This window comes from Rhagoletis pomonella, unplaced genomic scaffold, assembly GCF_013731165.1.
Source record: "Rhagoletis pomonella isolate Grant_MI unplaced genomic scaffold, Rhpom_1.0 Rhpom_scaffold_00004, whole genome shotgun sequence".
NCBI classification, from domain to species: Eukaryota; Metazoa; Arthropoda; class Insecta; order Diptera; family Tephritidae; genus Rhagoletis; species Rhagoletis pomonella.
This window is the reverse complement of record NW_023458558.1, coordinates 67130900-67149177: the sequence shown is the minus strand read 5'-3', so window position 1 is coordinate 67149177 and position 18278 is coordinate 67130900. Positions and strand designations below refer to the sequence as shown.

General features: G+C 35.6%; 1 protein-coding gene across 1 annotated transcript in view; it reads left to right on the top strand.

Moving 5' to 3' along the window:
* Positions 1–2373: 2373 nt before the first annotated feature.
* The window catches only part of LOC118738553 (keratin, type II cytoskeletal 60 kDa, component III-like), a gene marked incomplete in the record, with an annotated part of 64146 nt that continues 48241 nt past the window's right edge, over positions 2374–18278 (top strand). The window contains 1 exon segment of the mRNA XM_036469494.1: positions 2374–2801.

Genomic DNA, 18278 nt, shown 5'->3' with positions numbered 1-18278 from the left:
ACTCCTCATCGTACCAGTTGTTCTATCGGGCGCGCTGAAATCCGACTACTTCTTCGGCGGCGGTACTTAATGAGCGGGAAATCTGGTTCTCGCTCGCGTGTGTCGGTTTGGTGAGAGCGGGTGTGAGAATCGAGTAGCGAATAAATTGACCGTTCTGTTGTGATTGCAGGTGTTCGACGTTAAGCTTTCCGTGCATTGTTGGGCGAACATTTTCTGCTGCACAGAGGCGTGTGCGTATCTTTGCTTCAACAAGATAGTGGTCCGAGTTGATGTTTAGCCCTCCGAGTATACGTACGTCTAAAACACTGGAACAATGCCTTCCATCTGTCATAACATGGTCGACTGGGTTTATCCCTTTTCGATCTTACCATGTTCGGCCCCCGTCGAAGTCGATAGGCCTCAGTCCGTTATCGGACGTTTCGTCGTCGTTCGTTTTGGAGGCTGAGTTTTCCGGCAGTGGCACCAAAAATCCCTTCCTTGCCCACCGATTGCAGCACGATTTTTATATCGTGTCGGGGATGCGCTCATATGTTCTCTCCATTTGCTTATAGAAGAGATCCTTGGACACCTCAACCTTCACTTCCGCTCGGGCATGGATACAGATAAGCAAGATGTTCGAAAATCTCGCTTTGATGCAGATTGTGGCTAGACGTTCGTTTACCGGGGTGAACGCCAGTACTCTGCGACGGAGTCTCTCTCCCACCACAAATCCATCATCAAATTCGCGCTCCTTTACTTGGCAACTGTAGTAGACGTCGCAAGGCTCAACGCTTACCTTGCCTTGCCCCGTCCATCGCATTTCTTCGATGGCCTTAGTCTTCCCGAGGACATTAACCGGATGGGCAGAGGCGAATTCTCCATTAAGGGTCCGGATATTCCAGGTGCACACCCTCAAATCATAGTCCATAGTACGGTTGCCGTGGTCGTCATTAGAAAAAGGTGGTATCATCCGAGGCTGCGTTTTGTTTTTCAATGTGCGGGGTTTTGATGTGACGGGACCCAAACCCAGCGCACGCGAAGTTTTACGCCTTTTTACTTTAGCTCGCTCCCGAATTAATGTTTGATCGCTACCCAGAAGATGCGTGGATATAAATATCTGGACGTTGTGAGCTGCGATATGAACCGTACGCACAAGAATCACTTCTGGCCACTCGCAGGTGTATGGTAGTCAAAAGTTTTTCCCACCTTCGTGGACTCCTGGGTACGGAACGTTCCTTCCCTGTCATCACCCCTTAATTCCTTCTCTTTACTACCTCTTACCACATGAGTACTCAAAAGTCCCGCTAAAGTACTATTTAAGCAAAGTATTAAGTACAACTTAAATTGTATGCAAATACGTATGTATGTATGTATGTATGTAAATATGTAGTACGTCATAAATCAGGTAAATAAAAAAAATCACAAAAAGGCACCAAAATCAGCGTAAAGCGACAAACAAATCTAATCATAAACAAACACCTACACGCGACCAAACGTTGGAGTAAAAGCTCACAACCACGAGGTGACTGTGAATGAGCGAACATATCGCGCCGAGCTTTTACAACACAGGCATACATAAATGTTATTATAGTGTTCTCTAGCGAAAAAGAGCTGAGAGCAGGTCATTAACCATGTAATACAGGTAATTTTATTTAAGAGAGTCAGAAACCAGAAAGCGCTCTTGAGCACCAAAACTCTCAGTTTTTAATACTCAATTACAACTACATTGTACTGTGCGGGCATTTGCGTATAACTACATACATAAGTACAAATCGATTGTCCTGTCTGTCTCTGTCACAGAAGCAACAGTTTCCTGCAACTTGATGAATATATACCACCGAAGCACTAAACACAGAGGGAGTGAACGAACCACCTCATTTGATCTCTTTGCCTTGGTACCTCAGTGTGGGGTGGCATGGCTTTGCTTATCTATTTATAAATGTGTATGTTGTTGTTGTGTAGGAATTCGTGAATAAGTAGTACAGGATCTATGTAGTATCTACTTAGTTAAGTACTTGCGGGAGTGAGTTGTCCACCGAGATTGGGAGTTGAGCAAAGGTTCCAGGCCAGGCACTTGCAAGGGGGAAATCCTTCCCATTTCCCAGTAGCGGGTGCTAAAGGGAAATTAGGGGGGGTGGCAGTGGGTGCTCTTCCTGTGACGATGAAAACTGTGTTAAATTAAAAAATATACTAAGAAAGAGCAATTGAGCGCTAAAAAGAGAGCAAAGAAGGAATTGTATGCGCTTGTATGTAGCAAAAGGCATCCAGGCGTCAGCACTTGAAGTTTTAGTAGGACACTCGGCATGCAGAGTGGTGTGTTCACTTACGGAATTTCCACTTTACGCAAAAACTCAGTGCCTGGATCGTTTGTTATTCAGTTAGGAACGCGTCGTTGTTGTGCGAGCAGGTGTGCGGAACGCGTATAATTTTTTTATGACTTTGTTCAAATACATACAAATATGTAGAACGCGCAGTCCCAGCAAAATTCGTGTGTTTGTTGTTGTGTTATATATGTATAAATTTTTAAATGAATTTTAGAGGAACTGGAGATTTCGTGAAACTTGAATATGTTTTGATTTACATATATGAAGATTGAAAGTGAATTAACGAGTTAGAAAAGTAAATGCCATAATTAAAAGCTAATATAAAAATATGATTATCTATTAAAGAGACAATTTTAAATTTTGTTTTGTAAGAAATATGTATCAATTACATTTGTGTTGCCCCCAAAGTGTGCATTAAAGTTCTAAAGCCAAAAATAACTGGCGCATTCCAGACATCCGTTTCAAATTCGTTGGATGGCGTTTACCGTTAAGTGACAAGGTATGTATGTAGTAAGCTTTTTGCTACCAACTTTAAAAATATACACCCCGAAAATGCGATAAATTTGGAATAAAAATACGTGCTTTTGAAACTTTTTCTCTGACAGGAATAAAAAATTCGAAGCACCATTTAGTAATGTGAATGAATACTCATATCGTCGAGCAGACTGTTTTATTTCAAATTTATGTATGTAAGTGTGTTCGTAAGGCTATTTAAATATGCACGAACAAGTGCGAGATGCATATCCATACATACATTGAAACACATACACATGTGTGTATGTATGTATGCAGACGTTAACTTACGCATGCAAACTCGTGGCAGTCAAACTTCCCAGTCTGACTGTGGGTTGAGTTAAGTGCTTAGTGGTGTCTAGCCCATCCATGCCCACGAAATGTTTACATACAAGACACCTGCTGCTGCTGCTATCTTGACTGACGATTGTTGTTGTAAAATGCCGACATTGCCGCCAGAGGTGTATGTAGTTGTTGTTGCGACTGTTGCTCCTAGGTCTATATGTATTTGCACCAGTGTTGATTATGCGGGTACTTTGGCAGCTTTTCGGCCATTTATTAGTTAAATGGTAAAGTTGCTGGAAATTGTGTACAATTAAAAAAAAGTGTGACTGTAGACTTGTTTGTTTATTTTTTTGTAATAAAAACTGGATTTACACAGAACAATTTATGATGCCATTTTTGCTTACCTACGTTCCAGGGAAGCCAACTCACGGGGAGTTCCCCGATTTGCGGGGAATTTCAGTTTGCGTGGGGAATGGACGGTTTTTTGTGGGGAATTTCAGCTCGTTCAATTCTAGTATAACAAAGTTTGAAATGGTCAAAAACCACCGTTGATTTTTGGGAATTTCGTTTGTCGCATTTGCTTTCAAATAACGAATAAACATAAAATATTTTCATATCGAAGAAAACCGCAAAAGCTTCGGCAAAATTTTCTAAAACGCAAATTTTTAGACACCTGAAACTTGATCTTTATTATAAAAGAATTGAGTGGGCTACAAAACGACATACTCAAAGTCTTTCTAGAAAATCGAGTTAAAAATCTCAAAATTTTTACGAAATTTTATTGAATTTTTTCAAATATTGCACAAAGTTTCAAAGTTGCATTTATACGGTATTTGTAAAAGAATGAACTCTACTTTTATAAAAAATAACTCAAATTAAACAACGAAATAAAAATAATTGATCCGACTAAAATTTTTTCGACCACTAACACATACGTAAATATTAAATAAACATTTTTTATTATTAATTTGTTAACCAATTTTATAAAAGTTTGGTTTGGTTTATGAATACATAGATGTATTACATTTAAAAATACAATAAACAGAAAGACCAGAAATATATCAAAATACATTAAATTTTTGTGTATTTTTTGTAATATCTATGGGTCGGGAATTGTATGAAATTTCGGGCAAAATCCGGGGAATTTCATTCTCGAAATCGGGGAATTCTCAAAAATGAGTTGGCTACGCTGATAGTTACTGAAGGCTGGTTGATAAGTCAAAGCGCAGCTTATTTTATAGCTCGGAGCTCTGCTCAGTTTTCAAACATCAGTGTAAATGGCTATATAATTAGCATGCATGCAGAGCTGGGTTAATGAAATTACATTACAATTACAATTACATTTATCAGTAATTGTAATTAGGAATCAATTCCTTCAGTTCAAAGCAAAGGAATCTATTACTTTCTCAATTCCTTGAAGTAATTTCTAATGGAATGTTTTTTTTTTGTTTCATTACAAGGAATTTCATATTGTAATTGGGATAAATTACGTGCTAGTAATGTATTTTTTTTTTTAAATTCCATTCCGGACCGTTCTTTACCGAAAGGCGAGCATGAAAGTAGTCGGGCGTGGATTTAGGGGTCTCATCTGCCGCGAAGCGCGTTCGCGGTAGGTTCTGGAAAATTTAACGGCTACCCTATAAACTGAACAGCTACAGTTTAAGTTATTCAGATTTCTAAAAGTCCAATTAGTAATACTACTTAGGTATAAGTTATTTATTCAATGCAGTTAGCAACCAAGAAATTTCACAAAGCTCTTGCAATTCAGCAATATTTTTTTTTTTTTTATTAATTTTTCGTTTACTTTTTAAATTACTTTGAGGAATGGAATTCAAAAAAAAAATTAATTACATTTTCAATTACTTTCAAAGGAATTGAAAAAAATACATTACTATCACGTAATTTATTCCAATGACAATATGAAATTCCTTGTAATGAAACAAAAAAAAGCAATTCCATTAGAAATTACTTCAAGGAATTGAGAAAGTAATCGTTTACTTTGCTGTGGACTGAAGGCATTGATTCCTAATTACAATTCCTTGTAATTTGTAATTGGGAGTAATTTAATTCCTTAAGGAATGATTACGACCCAGCTATGCATGCATGTCGTCCTTAGGATCTTAGTGAGTTTAAAGTTAGTCAGCGCCTTATACAGTGATGTCCATTAGAGTATAAAGCCCTAAATTAAGAAGGGACGTATGACCTCTGTATACATCCAATATACTATGTGAGGTTTGAGACCCCATTTCCTGGCTATAGCCGTTTTGCAGGCGTAGAAGTGGGTAATACGCTTCTCAACGTTGCGTGCCAAGTCAGTTTTCTGTTTAAAGCACCAATGAATGATAACCAAGATGCTTTAGAATGTTTTGAGTGTACCTCTCAAAAGTAAAAAAAAAAAGATTATAAATCGTGATCAAAAAATGGTTCCGGTTACATAAAGACGCTTCAAGACGCTGTGTTGTCCTCTATCCCGTAGTGGCTTGTTATCCAAGCCAGTGTTACACCCTTTTCTCCTATTAAGAGTACAAATGCTCGTTTGGCTGTGTGATGGACAACTATAAATCTGTTCCGATTTTCGGACTGAGAGGCGTTGGTATATCGGCCCAATACAATTGAATGTTTCTATAATCAAAATAAAGGGCATGCATTTCATTGAACTTGGGTTATGACTTGGAATTTCTTCCTTCATCCAACATTTCTGTTTAATGATTCTTTTTTTAAAGAGTACCATTGGGTGTTGATCGCTGCTTGAGAAAAATTGGTGTACGCGGTTGACAAAGTCTCATCCGCTTGGGCAAGGCGACCTTTGTAGCTTGCTAAAACACAGTATGGCACTCTTAGTTCTTGTAGATAAAGTCACTCTAGGGAGTCTTATAAGTATTTGTAGATAAAGTCACTCTAGGGAGTCTTATAAGTATATAAATAGCCAAACATGTTTTCTTTACACACGTTTTACAGCTAAACTATGCGTCTAAGGTATATAGAATGATATATATCATTAGAAAGGTATTTTGAAGCTGAAGTGCAGAAAATTACTCAAATTTTCAATTAAATAGTTTAAAATAAAGAGAGAAAATTAATTCAAAATTGACACAGATGGATATGCCTCCTCAATGTATGCTTTAATATTGTCACTGAATTAAATAGACATATGTAAAATAAAATCAGCTTAACTCCCCTCAGTTTACCTTAACTTACTAGTTCACCTCACCACACTTGAACTCACCACAGCTCAACTCATCCCAACTAATGCTTGAAACACAATACCCGGCGAACGGCGAAGTTCGCCCTGCTATTTCGCCTACTTTAACAGAATTAGAGCGGTAACGAAAACAGCTGATACCATTTCGTCGTACTTATAAGTTAGGTGACCATATTTTGAAAAACGAAACCATATTTTGAAATGATGAAATGATAACAAATATAAATATAAGGCAAGGGGGAATTATTGTTCTATTTTAAGCCAGATTTAACGAATCGATCACTGTATTTTTCAACCATCAAAAATAATTCATGTTACATGCTGTTTTCTTCTAAATCTTTTAAAGTAAAAAAACATGCAGCCAGCTTTGGCATGTACTGCCGCCATCGTCCTGCATAGCGATAGAAATAAATTTATCGCCACGAAACGCCGCCGAGCGAACTCCGCATTTCGCTTTGGTTGTGTTCAATTTCATATGCCGGCGGGTGTTCTAATTTTGACAGCGGTAATTTCGCTGTGGTGAGTTCGCCGTTCGCCGGCATTGTGTTTTCACGGTAATGTTATTTCACCTCGACTCACCTTAACTCACCTTATCTCACTTTGACTCATCTCACCTCAGCTCAACTCACCCTAATTTACCTCAACTTATCTAAGTTCACCTCACCTGATCTTACTTTACGTATAATCTAAATGGAAGCTCTAACTAAGCCTCTTGCCAATGGTAGCTTCAAGATATTTGATATTATCAGAATATCTAACAGCTTTTTGTGGTTTTTCGCGGTGACCTTCATTAAGTGTCACATCAATTTAACATCAAATGAAGAGCTGCTGCTCACACAATGTCGTTTGATTTAATCAACGTGTCCAGCATTGTAACGCAATCTGAACCCCAGTATCAAATTAGGGAGACGTGTGCCAACAGGGACGAAAGCATGAGATATTCCTGTGAGCGCATTTAACGCTTACACAATTTTCGCCTAAGAACGATGAAGTGTCGCGTTCACGAAGCAAAGATACGATCCAACCAAAAGTAAAGGGATCTATGCCCTGTAACTAAGTAGATTCGTAGGAAGTGTTACCAAAAGCTATGTCGATGTCCAACAAGTCACACAGAATAACCTCTTTAGATTCGATAACCCTTGCATTCCCACACCAAATACTGTTCTGCGAAATTCATAATTTTCCCTTAATAATTTTTTTATTTACTGTCAGTGTTTACATAAAACCGTGTGACTGCATTGTACGGTATTTGAATTTGCTATAAAGTGAAGTAAAAGAATTTCATAAGGAAAAACACTTTATTTTAGGTACATTATGGATGTTTTAGGTACAAGTTGAGTGCCTTAGCAGCTGCGTTCATTTCTTTTCAAAAACCAACACTGATTTATACGAATGTATCTATGTATATCTGTTGCTTTTTCCCGCTTAGCTACATTAGTGAATAGACGATGACAAAAATGTGACGAACATGCAATCCGTATATAATTTGTAATGCTGAAATTCCTGCACACTCCCTCATTGTTTTTCATAATCAGCTAAATCTCCTGAAAGTAGGCTATGCATGGGCGTAAGTATATGCCACACATTTCATGCAGATGTTGTTCGCTTGCGTTAATACTACATGCATATACATATACATATATATATATATAAAGTTATGCACGCTTAAATATTTGTACATCTACACATACAAATAGGTAAATCCATATTCTGTTTTATTTATTTAAGCCTTACGTTAGGTGCTCAACGGATCATCCATTTACATATTTATATAGCGTATATACACATATGCATTGACCGCTTACTTCTCTTATTCCAACTATAACTATAACACATTTTATACACTTTTACATTGTTACTGCTACACTTGTCTGTGGACGACTGATTTTGTGGCCCGTGCTGTGCGTTAAAGCACACGTTTGAATTCAAGCACATAAATGTTATACAAGTCTAGTCGCTACAGCACGTCAATTTTAGGTATTTTTACAAACTTACAAACTTAAATACATACATATGTATGTACATATGTCATATATGCGTGCATGTAGATGTAAGTATGTCTATAAATTTATATTGCTTAGTGTGTGTGCGCGTTTAGTTCTTGTATTCCCTAGACACTTGGCCGCCGCATTATTTGCCTGTTGTCTGCTTTACTGAGAAATAAGTGAAAATATAAGAAAAAAACAAACGTTGAGCGTAGCGTTGGTTTTGATGACCGCGGCTATTATACACTGCGTGAGTTGCCACCTGACTAAAATTTAAAATGAAGAAAAAAAAAATAATAATAAATTGTATTTTCGGCCGCTTCTGTTAGCCAAATACGGGACGAAAAACTTGTTTGTTTTTTTTTACAAAAATAATATACATATAATATACCACTAATTTCTGTTCCTAACCAGCAGTACCCAGTTTTTTTTTCAAATTCAACGCTTAATTCGAAAACTTGCCGATAAGATAAAGAATATTTTTCAATAAGTACATATTTATGTTTTTTTGTCCATCTGTACTTACTGTTTTTCAGTAATCAACCACTCTTTCGTTTTTCTAACTAAAAATTGCTCAATGTATTGCCAATCCAGGTCCCATGTAGAATTCCTCGTTGATTCCGAAAATCGAGATATTTTTTTTCTATGGATATCTTTTGGAGATATTTGCATTTTACCGTTACTCAGTAAGAGTTTTACACGATTTTATATTCTATAAATAATCTTGTGAAAGCCTAAAAAATGGTTACGATTGGTGATTAAAATAATAAAAAAAAACTAAAATTTTTTTTTCAAATTTCTTGTTTGAGGTAATATATTTTATCCGAAATTTTGCTGTTTCAAGCTCTGGGGGGCGTTCGCCAGGGCCACACAACTCATGAAGTGCGATATGATAACCAAAGTTGATATCAACATCTTGACTGACAGCCAGGTGGCAATAAAACCGCTCATGAAGCAGCCAACAACTTCTATGGTAGCAATGAAATGCCCCGTCTCCCTTAACGAGATGGGCGCATCATTTCGCCCAGAGGTGATATGGGTTCCGGGACACCGCGACTTAGAGGAGAATCGTAAGGCCAACTTGGCACAAAATCGAATGCCCTTACAAACTTGCAAGCTACTTATCTCCGAGACGCTTACTAAAGTATTTAGTAGCGAGCTAGAAAATGGCTTTATGACGGATGGGGAGTTGCTGACCCCGCATGCGGCATCCATAATTAGGCGCTGAGCGTTAGTGTGTCTTATAGACGACCGCGGTAACCTAAGCTAATCTAGCTTTAAATTTTTTTCATAGGAAAAGTTGACTAGTCCTGAAATACTTTTAGATCTCCTCGAAAAAAAAAATCCACAAATGCTGTTATAACGTGCATTTTTATCCGCACTGACTTTGAAAACAGTGGCGACACCATTTCACTCAGCATCCAACTCTGTACGTTGGCATTCGCAAATCTCTTTAGCAGCGTTACACTTAACACACTTTCTCTCTTCGCAACGTACTTCGGCACTTCTCTTAATTACACTTTTACTTTGACCTCTCATAGTATCCTCTACTACTTATTTGCCATTTTTCTACTCAATGTTTTTTCGCGCAAAATTATTCATTCTTTGCAAGCCTTATGATATTATAGCAATAAGATTGGCAATAAATAGGCTAACAAACAATTGTCAGCAAACCACACTTTCGGCTACATGGTTCACATACATATGTAGCTATCCAAGACATATTCACAAAAAAATTGCTGCGAATTTTAGGGTTACCCTATTGAGTGCATTTTCGCTTGAGTAGGAAAAAGAGCAACAGGCAGGAGGAACTACTGCCAGCTGTAATGCTTGAGAAAGTCTCAGCTCATACATAACTAAAAAAAATGTTGGCCATGCTTGTCTACACATACAAACATATGTATACATACATATGTATGCATATGCATGTCTGGCAAGCCAACAGGCGAGCATTTATTTGTGTGAGTCTGGCAAGGACTTTGATCTGTAGGGTGAACTTACTAGCCGCATAGTGAAATCTACTGTCGTCCTGGCAGGTTCGTTTGTACGCGTCCAGAGTGAAGTTAAACCGACTCACAATTTTTCGTCGTTAAGCGAAATTATGGCACTGCTGTTTATCAGTGCTTATATTCGTTTGCTGTTCACATCATTCTTATAGCGTCCTGCGGGCAGTACGCGCGTAAAATTATCGGCACTACTTGTTTGCTATTGTCGCTTTTCCTAATATTTGTGTGCATTACGGAAATAATTATTGAGCCATTTTTATGACTATGCGCTTAGTACGAATTTATGAATGTGAATTAGTGAAAATGGGGTGAAAACTGTGAAGTGATAAACTATGCAAAAGTGGAGCTACCCCCGAAATGTGTAAGTAAGCAATGGCTGAGCCTTAGGAAGTAGTAAATGTGTGTAAGTGTGGTAGGCGAACAATGGCTTGGAAATGGAACGCTAACAACTTAACAATGAACACATGGCTCCAATGGATGAAAATTAATAAAGCAATATTTATAGTAAATTGCTAGCATTTGTGAACATAAAGAATACTACAAGTACACAAATAAAACGAAAGTACAGCAAAGTACAAAGAAAAGTTTTAATTTTGGTCTTCTATTCATACGAAAAGTTTCTTGTTAAAAGTTACATCAGTTCAAGTTGTCTAAGTTGACTGGCGGCCGCTACTCGTACCGCGTTAGTAGTCCATTAGCTATGCAAGTTGCTATTGTTGTTTTCATTAAGCAAACAAGTTTTATGGCATGCTTTATGTGGGGAAGAACTGCTGTGAAAAGGCTTAATGGCACAGTTGGTAGCGCGCAAACGGTCATTTGATGTTCACTTTTTGTTGCCTACTTTTGTGCGTCGCCAAAGCATGGGGGTCGGTCACTGGTTATCCACCATTGCCATAAATACGCCGTTCATGCTATTTTTATGTAAATGTGAACGGGGCCACAGGCGTTTATACTCCCATAGGATATTTCTTAAATGGGAAAAATTGAATTGGAAAGTCACATTTTTTAATGCTTTAAATACCATTTGCACATGAATACATTCTTTATGGAGTTAATAACGAAGGCACCGAAATTTTTTTCATTAACATTAAAATGCTTTAAATAGGCGTTACGCTGTGAGTTTTGCTAGGAAGCAAAGCATTGGGGATGCGGGTAAAATAAATGATAGAAAAATAGTAGGAAAAATAGAAAATACTGAAACTTGATTGGATGGGTGGCAAAAGTGCAGGATAGGGACCGGACTTTCGAAACAAGTTATGTATAAAAGGAAGAAAAGTCTACGAAAAATTTATTACTTGGATTTTTCTACATTTAGCTTAGAATCCAGCTCTTAAGAAAAATCGCAAGAAACATTTTTCATTATACGCAAGGCACATGCATATAAAGTGGTAGCAATTGCATATAAGTAAAAATCCTGTGTCTTTTGTTATTGCTTATTGGTACATCAGGATGTCAAAGCAAAAGGAAATAGGAGATAATTTTCGTCATTTCGTTTTTTTGGCATCGTAAAGTTGGTGAAAAGACAAAAATTTCAAATCAGCTGTTCTAGTACCATAACCTTTTATGGATGCGCCTTAATTATTTCTCTTGCTTGAAAAATCAGTTTGCTTTTTTCTTTTTCTTGAAGAAATAAATATACGAGCATTTTTTGAAAAAAAAATTTTATTCCCACTTTTGTGCGTCATTTTATATGAATTTCTCGTTTTTCTTGAGAGCTGGAAACAGCCCTTTTAGCTGAAATATGGAATGCTTTCAGTGATTAAATATAAAATCCATGCGAATACTAGCTACTTCCTTTATCACATTTGCACCGTTTATTACAGAAATCCGTCAAGTGCCAAAAGTGCGGGTTAGAGAAAACTAAAAAAAATAACCTATTAGAATTTTTGTTTTGTTTTGGAAATTGAGGACGGTTTTTTATTGAAAATAATTATAATATCGAATATTTTTATGAAAACCAATAATTATTTTGTAATTTTAATTGTTAATTTAAATTTAATATAAAATTTGTCACTTAACCGCTTTCTACGGTAAACGGCATAATTACACTGGATCACAAATTTTAATTTTGATTTTGTTCTCTAGATGCTACTATCCGATTTGTATGACGAACCGCACGCTGATTCCGAAAATCGAGTTTATTCATTTTTGAATGCATACGTTTTCGAGAAATTTGCAATTTACCCCTATTCAGCTTAAAAAAAAGGAGTGGTTCCACTCAATCAAATACATCTTATGAACCAATTAAACAATCGCAATGAGAGGTACAGTAAATGAAAGAAAATGAAATTCTCTATAAACCGTATACACACCACTTTTCGATAGCCCTGATAGTTTCACAGAAATTAAATAATCATTCCAGATTTTTTGTTTTTTTGATGGAAAAATGCAAAAAATTCAAATTTTAACAGGGAAAAAAGTAAAAAAATAACAGTTACTGTGTAAATATTTTGTACTTGTATTAAAGCCTGTTCCTTTAGAAAAAAGATGAAGCTCGTAATGGAGAAAATCGATAAACAAATAAGAAAATAATGATTGGTCAAATGAAAATGCGCAAGGATTTTTTATATGAAATATGAGCAGAAAAGAGTGTTACTCATACGCCACGTATACCTGAGTAGGTAGAGTGTTTGCATCTACGACAAATGTTAAAAAAAAAATGCCCTTAATACTTGTTTTGCATGAATTATACGTAAGGCATGAGAGTTGTACATAATTCCAGTCATAATTATTAAAATTTTATATTGAAATTGATGCCTTTTTTGACATTTTCTGAACGCAAGTGTATAGAGTAATCCGTAGTTCCCTTGTGATGCCATCAACACCTTCCTTCCTTTTGACGGATTAACTGTACCAGTTTAGCTCCTTCTAATATAAGAAAATGCATTCACAATTACGCATTACAGCGACTTTAATTTGCAACATTTGACCGTCATTCCTTATGCAAAGACGCCTATGAATACGAGACTGAAGTAAAAAAAGTATTTAGGGCATCCTTTGCGATATAACAAAACTAGAAAATGGCTACTAATTCGGTGTTTTTTTTTGAAAATTGTTTCACAGTCTTTGAAAAAACGAATGGACTTTAGCTTTGTAAAAATTACTTTGGCACAGTTTGTCTGAATATATTGGGTATTTAGCGAAATCAAGTTGTCATCAACTCCAAAAATATTAATTTCTCTACATCTCGAGAGCTGTTTTATTTTCTTAATATTTCACTTATTATGCAGATTCTCCAGATCAGAACATGCTTTTGAATTTGTAGGCTAGTGTTATGTCTTTTCCATTTAGAGAGCTTTGTCTTTTGAAATGATGGATTTAATGAATTTCAAAAATTTAAATCACATTAAAGGCTTTCAAGTAATGAGACTGAGTATTTATGCAAGCCTGCAAAGAGAGATTCCGAAGCCATAATGCAATTTCAATTTGCGCATTTGACTGCAATTATTTAACTTCCTGCTTTCGAACTGCGACTTAATTTTTTGCACAAAGTGGGGAAATCTCTTACAATATGAATAAATTAAGAGATATGTAAACATACAAACCCACGTATGTATAAAATGTGTGTATGAACATTAGGCTGCCTCACGCTATAAAGAAATATTAGTTTTTCCCCCGGAGACAACTTCAACATTTTATGAATTTTATAAGTTCCACAAATATGTACATTTATTCCGTAGGGATGTCGATGCATCGATGTTTTTTGAAAACTGACATCTTAGTACATTGAACCGTCATTCCAGTTTTTCAATTGTACAAAAAGCGGAGTGACTTTGACCAAAAGATTTAAATGGCCCCAAAAAGTTCCGTTAGGAACATAGTTCGCTCAGTTGCAGTAATTTATTTAAAATTTTGTAATATTTTGCTAATACCATGTTTTGTTGTGAAACATTATCTGAAAAATCCTACGCAAATCGATGCATCGATGTTTGCCCTTCGATGCATCGAATCAAAGAAAAACATCGATGTATTTTTGCCACTGACATCACTAATATTCCGGCTCTACTCAGCGCCACTTGTGAGATGGATGGCGTTGAAAATATTTCAAAATTACTATTTTTTTATAAGTTATAAGCAAATGAACTTTTATATAAACTTTTTTTAAATTGCTATTTCCCAGTTAATATTTCATGAAGGTTAATCAAATTTTTATCATATGACTAAAATCTATTTAGAATTAAAGTGAAATAAAATAAAAAAATTTATTTTTATATAATATTTTTTTTATAAACAAATATATATTTATAAAACTGCATTCTCAAAAAAATTTTTCAAATGTTGTTTAATTAAAAAATTCTTGATTACCAGGTACTTTTGAAATTTGATGTGTAAACATCTGTGTACGGCTTGGCAAATCATAGGGCGATAAACCACTTTTTCAAAACCATTTCGGGAAAAGTTCAGCATTACTGCAAGATCGGATAGTTTCGAACTACCCGGAAATTATCTTGAACTAATCTGAAAATTGTCCTATAGTGATTTTCGAAATGTCGTGAACTTATCACGAATTGATTTCGAACAAGTCTTGGAACGATCCCGAATTGGTTCCTTACTAGTCGCGAATTAGTCCCGTAATGGTCTTAAAAAGGGAGAAACAGCAACTTTTTGTGTAAGCCATCCTAATGTACATAACCCTTAACTTTGATTGATTATACAATATACATACATAAATGCATATACAAGGTGGACCAAATTAGACCATCCAATGTTAAATACGTATACGGTTGCCAGACGTACTGATTTTATCAGTACAGTACTGATTTTTAAACTCTTGTACTGAGTTTATTAATTTCTTCAATCGGTATGTTAATATCCTGATTTTTCGAAATATTTACTGAATTTTCAATGAAAGCAAAATACTTTGGGACTGTCTTAAGGTTTTTAGATAACGTTGGAACTTCATTAAACTGTACTGTAAAAAGTAAACAAAAAATAATTTAATTATAGTTGACATGTTCCAGATAATGTTTGATATGCCCAAAAAAATAAATACAACAAAAAGAGTAATCGTTTTATGGGCATATCGCCGGGTCGTTACGTACCAGTTGCGATATTATGATGGAGCTTAAATTATTTAAAAATAAGGCTGACGTTTTTTTTTGTCGAGTGTCGCTAGTTATCTCGAAAATAACTTTCAGTTTAATAACAACCAATTTGAATATGCGATTGGCTTTTGCCTATAACTTACCATTCTTTTTTCACAATTTACTGACATTGCAATAGAGTTTTGCATACAAGACATAGAGTTAGATACTCTTTTTACCGAATTTTTAGTCTTTCAAAGCTTTTGCGTAGTTGAAAAAGTTAATTTTAGCCATGAGGCATTATAGATGAAGTCCTTAAGTAGTAGTATTTTACCACATGTGAAAAAATATGTAATTTCTTTCTTTCTTTTGGTGTTACCACACTCGAACGAAGCAACTGAGAGGATCTTAAGTATAAAGTTTGGTTCCTGGCGCAAAGAGAGAAACCGGCTTCTGATTCAAATTCTTCAAAGTGAAATGCAAATTAAAAGTAATTTTGAAATGAAATGTATAGAAATCTTTGACTACTTAAACACTGAAGTTGGAAATGATGTTATTATTGATATTCAAAGATGTCATAAATATAAAATAATTTATTGGCTTCTGTGTATAATGATGTGTACACTAGAGTTGTCCAAAAACAGTAAAGTCGGAATTGTAATGATCTCACCCCTAGGATTGTTCTATATCGAAAAAGTATACCTCTATTTTTTTATTTTGAAATAAAAAAATATTTAGAGGTCGCTCAAAGCGCTTAAGGTTTTCCATGTATTTTTCTACGGGAAAAATAAATTTTTTCGTAGAAATGGTATAGAATTCTTGAAAGTCAATATTTTTCGATCGGAAAACTCTGGCTCTCTTCAGGAGACTTTCAATAATGATACCCAATTGTTTATTTAACCATTTTGTGATACTAATGATTTTTTATTGGTCGCCCCATTACATCTTTCGGGGTTTTTGTGGGTTTTTGGCAGACCTAAAAATTATAGTTGCAATGAAAAAATTGTTAAATAAACAATTGGGTATTATTATCGGGAATCTCCTGCAGATAAACTGAGTTTTCCGGTAGAAAAATATTGGTTTTTAACTATTCTATACCATTTCTACGCAAAGTTGTTTTTCCCAATATAAAATACATGGAAAACTTCGGGCGGTTTAGTTAAAGTGAATAACACTTTTATTTTTTATGAAACATGTTTTATTTATATACCAAAATATTGTTAAAAACAAGTACTCTGGGGTTTTAAAGTAGTATCTGTTACTTACGTTCATAATTTTGCTTTGAATAAAAATGTACTGAAAAGTACTGATTTTTTTAGCATGAAAAAGTCTAATCTACTGATTTCGCGCATAAAAAATCTGACAGCCCTAACCACGTATAACTTCTTAATTTTTATACCCGAGCGCACTTGTGCACAGGGTATTGTAACTTTGTTGTTTTTAACAGCCAGAACGAATCGATATAGATATAGACAAATGTATACATAAATGATCACAATAAAAAGAGAAGTTGGTTAAGCCACGTCTGTCTGTCCGTCCATCCGTTCGTGTACACGATAACTCGTGCAAAAATTGAGATATCTCATCGAAATTTGGTAAATAGATTGATTTGGTAAGCCCATTCACTCAAAATTGATATATACAATGATTTTTAGACGGAAAATGAGAATATTGTAATTTTTTGGAAAATGGGCGTAGCCACGCCCACTTATGATTACATGTGTATATCTTGCTAACCGCTGCACCAGCGTAGCGTACGGCTTTTTAAAATCGGACATCCCATATAACGGTAATTTAGAGAAATACGAAATTTTCGATAAAACAGTAAATACAGAAGCTAATGTATTCAAAATTGATGCTTGCTTAAGGACGCTAATTTACTCAAAATTTATACTAACAGCAATTCCATTATTTTAGAATTTTGGAAAGTGGGCGTGATTCCGCCCACATCCGCCCACATCTGACCATATAAGTTTATATCATTAAGTATAACTGAACTTACTATCGAAATAGTTAAAAATAGGGGTAAAACCACTCTTCTTACCATAAAACGGTAGTTTTCGGAAAGGTGAAAAACGATATTTAATACTTGCGCCTGGTATTTAATGTTCGTATTTTCTTTCTGCATGTTATAGTTAGGGCCGAATTGAAATAAATATTTAAATGCAGTTTAACTTTCGTTGGGTTTCAGATCAATTTTATTTAAATATTCCAAACAAGTGGTAACACTATTGCTTGCTCCTTGAAATTGTTATTGCATTTGCTTGTTTGTTTACATTTTGTACTGAACAGCTGACTGTTCTTTGGCACGATTGATAACACTACCTACCTATCAAATTTGACTATTTGGTACAAACACAGGATTGCGTATCTCATATTTAAATAGCCAATATTATTGGTCATTTAAGTGCAGTTTAAATGTATGATCTGAAAATGAATTGTTGAAGTTAATCAACAATCTCTACTTAAATAGGCCATCTGAAATTGGGCCTTAATCTCTTGGAAAATCATAATGGAAACTTACAGCGAGACCACCAACAACGACTACAATACGCTATTCGTTTTATACAATTAGCTATAGAAATTGATTTTTTAGGTAATGTTTTGATGTCGGATGAAGCGCATCAACAAGGAAAACTGTAGATTGTGGGTCTCTGAAAGTCCAAGGGCAACACACCAGCACCAGTTACACCCATCCAGATGCGCTGTTTGGTGCGGTGTTATGGCCGAGAAAGTAATCGTCACATATTTCTTCGAAAATGTAGATAAAACGCCAAAAACGATTTTGGGGCTTCTTACACCAAACAATGATTGGCCACTTTTTGCGGCCAACGGAGGAGCAACATCCTTGTGGTTACTACAAAATGGAGCGACTGCGCATACTGCTAGGCAAACTATGGACCTGTTGCGGTAGGTAGGTAGGTCTTATTTGGCCCACCCTGTACATATACTATGTAGTT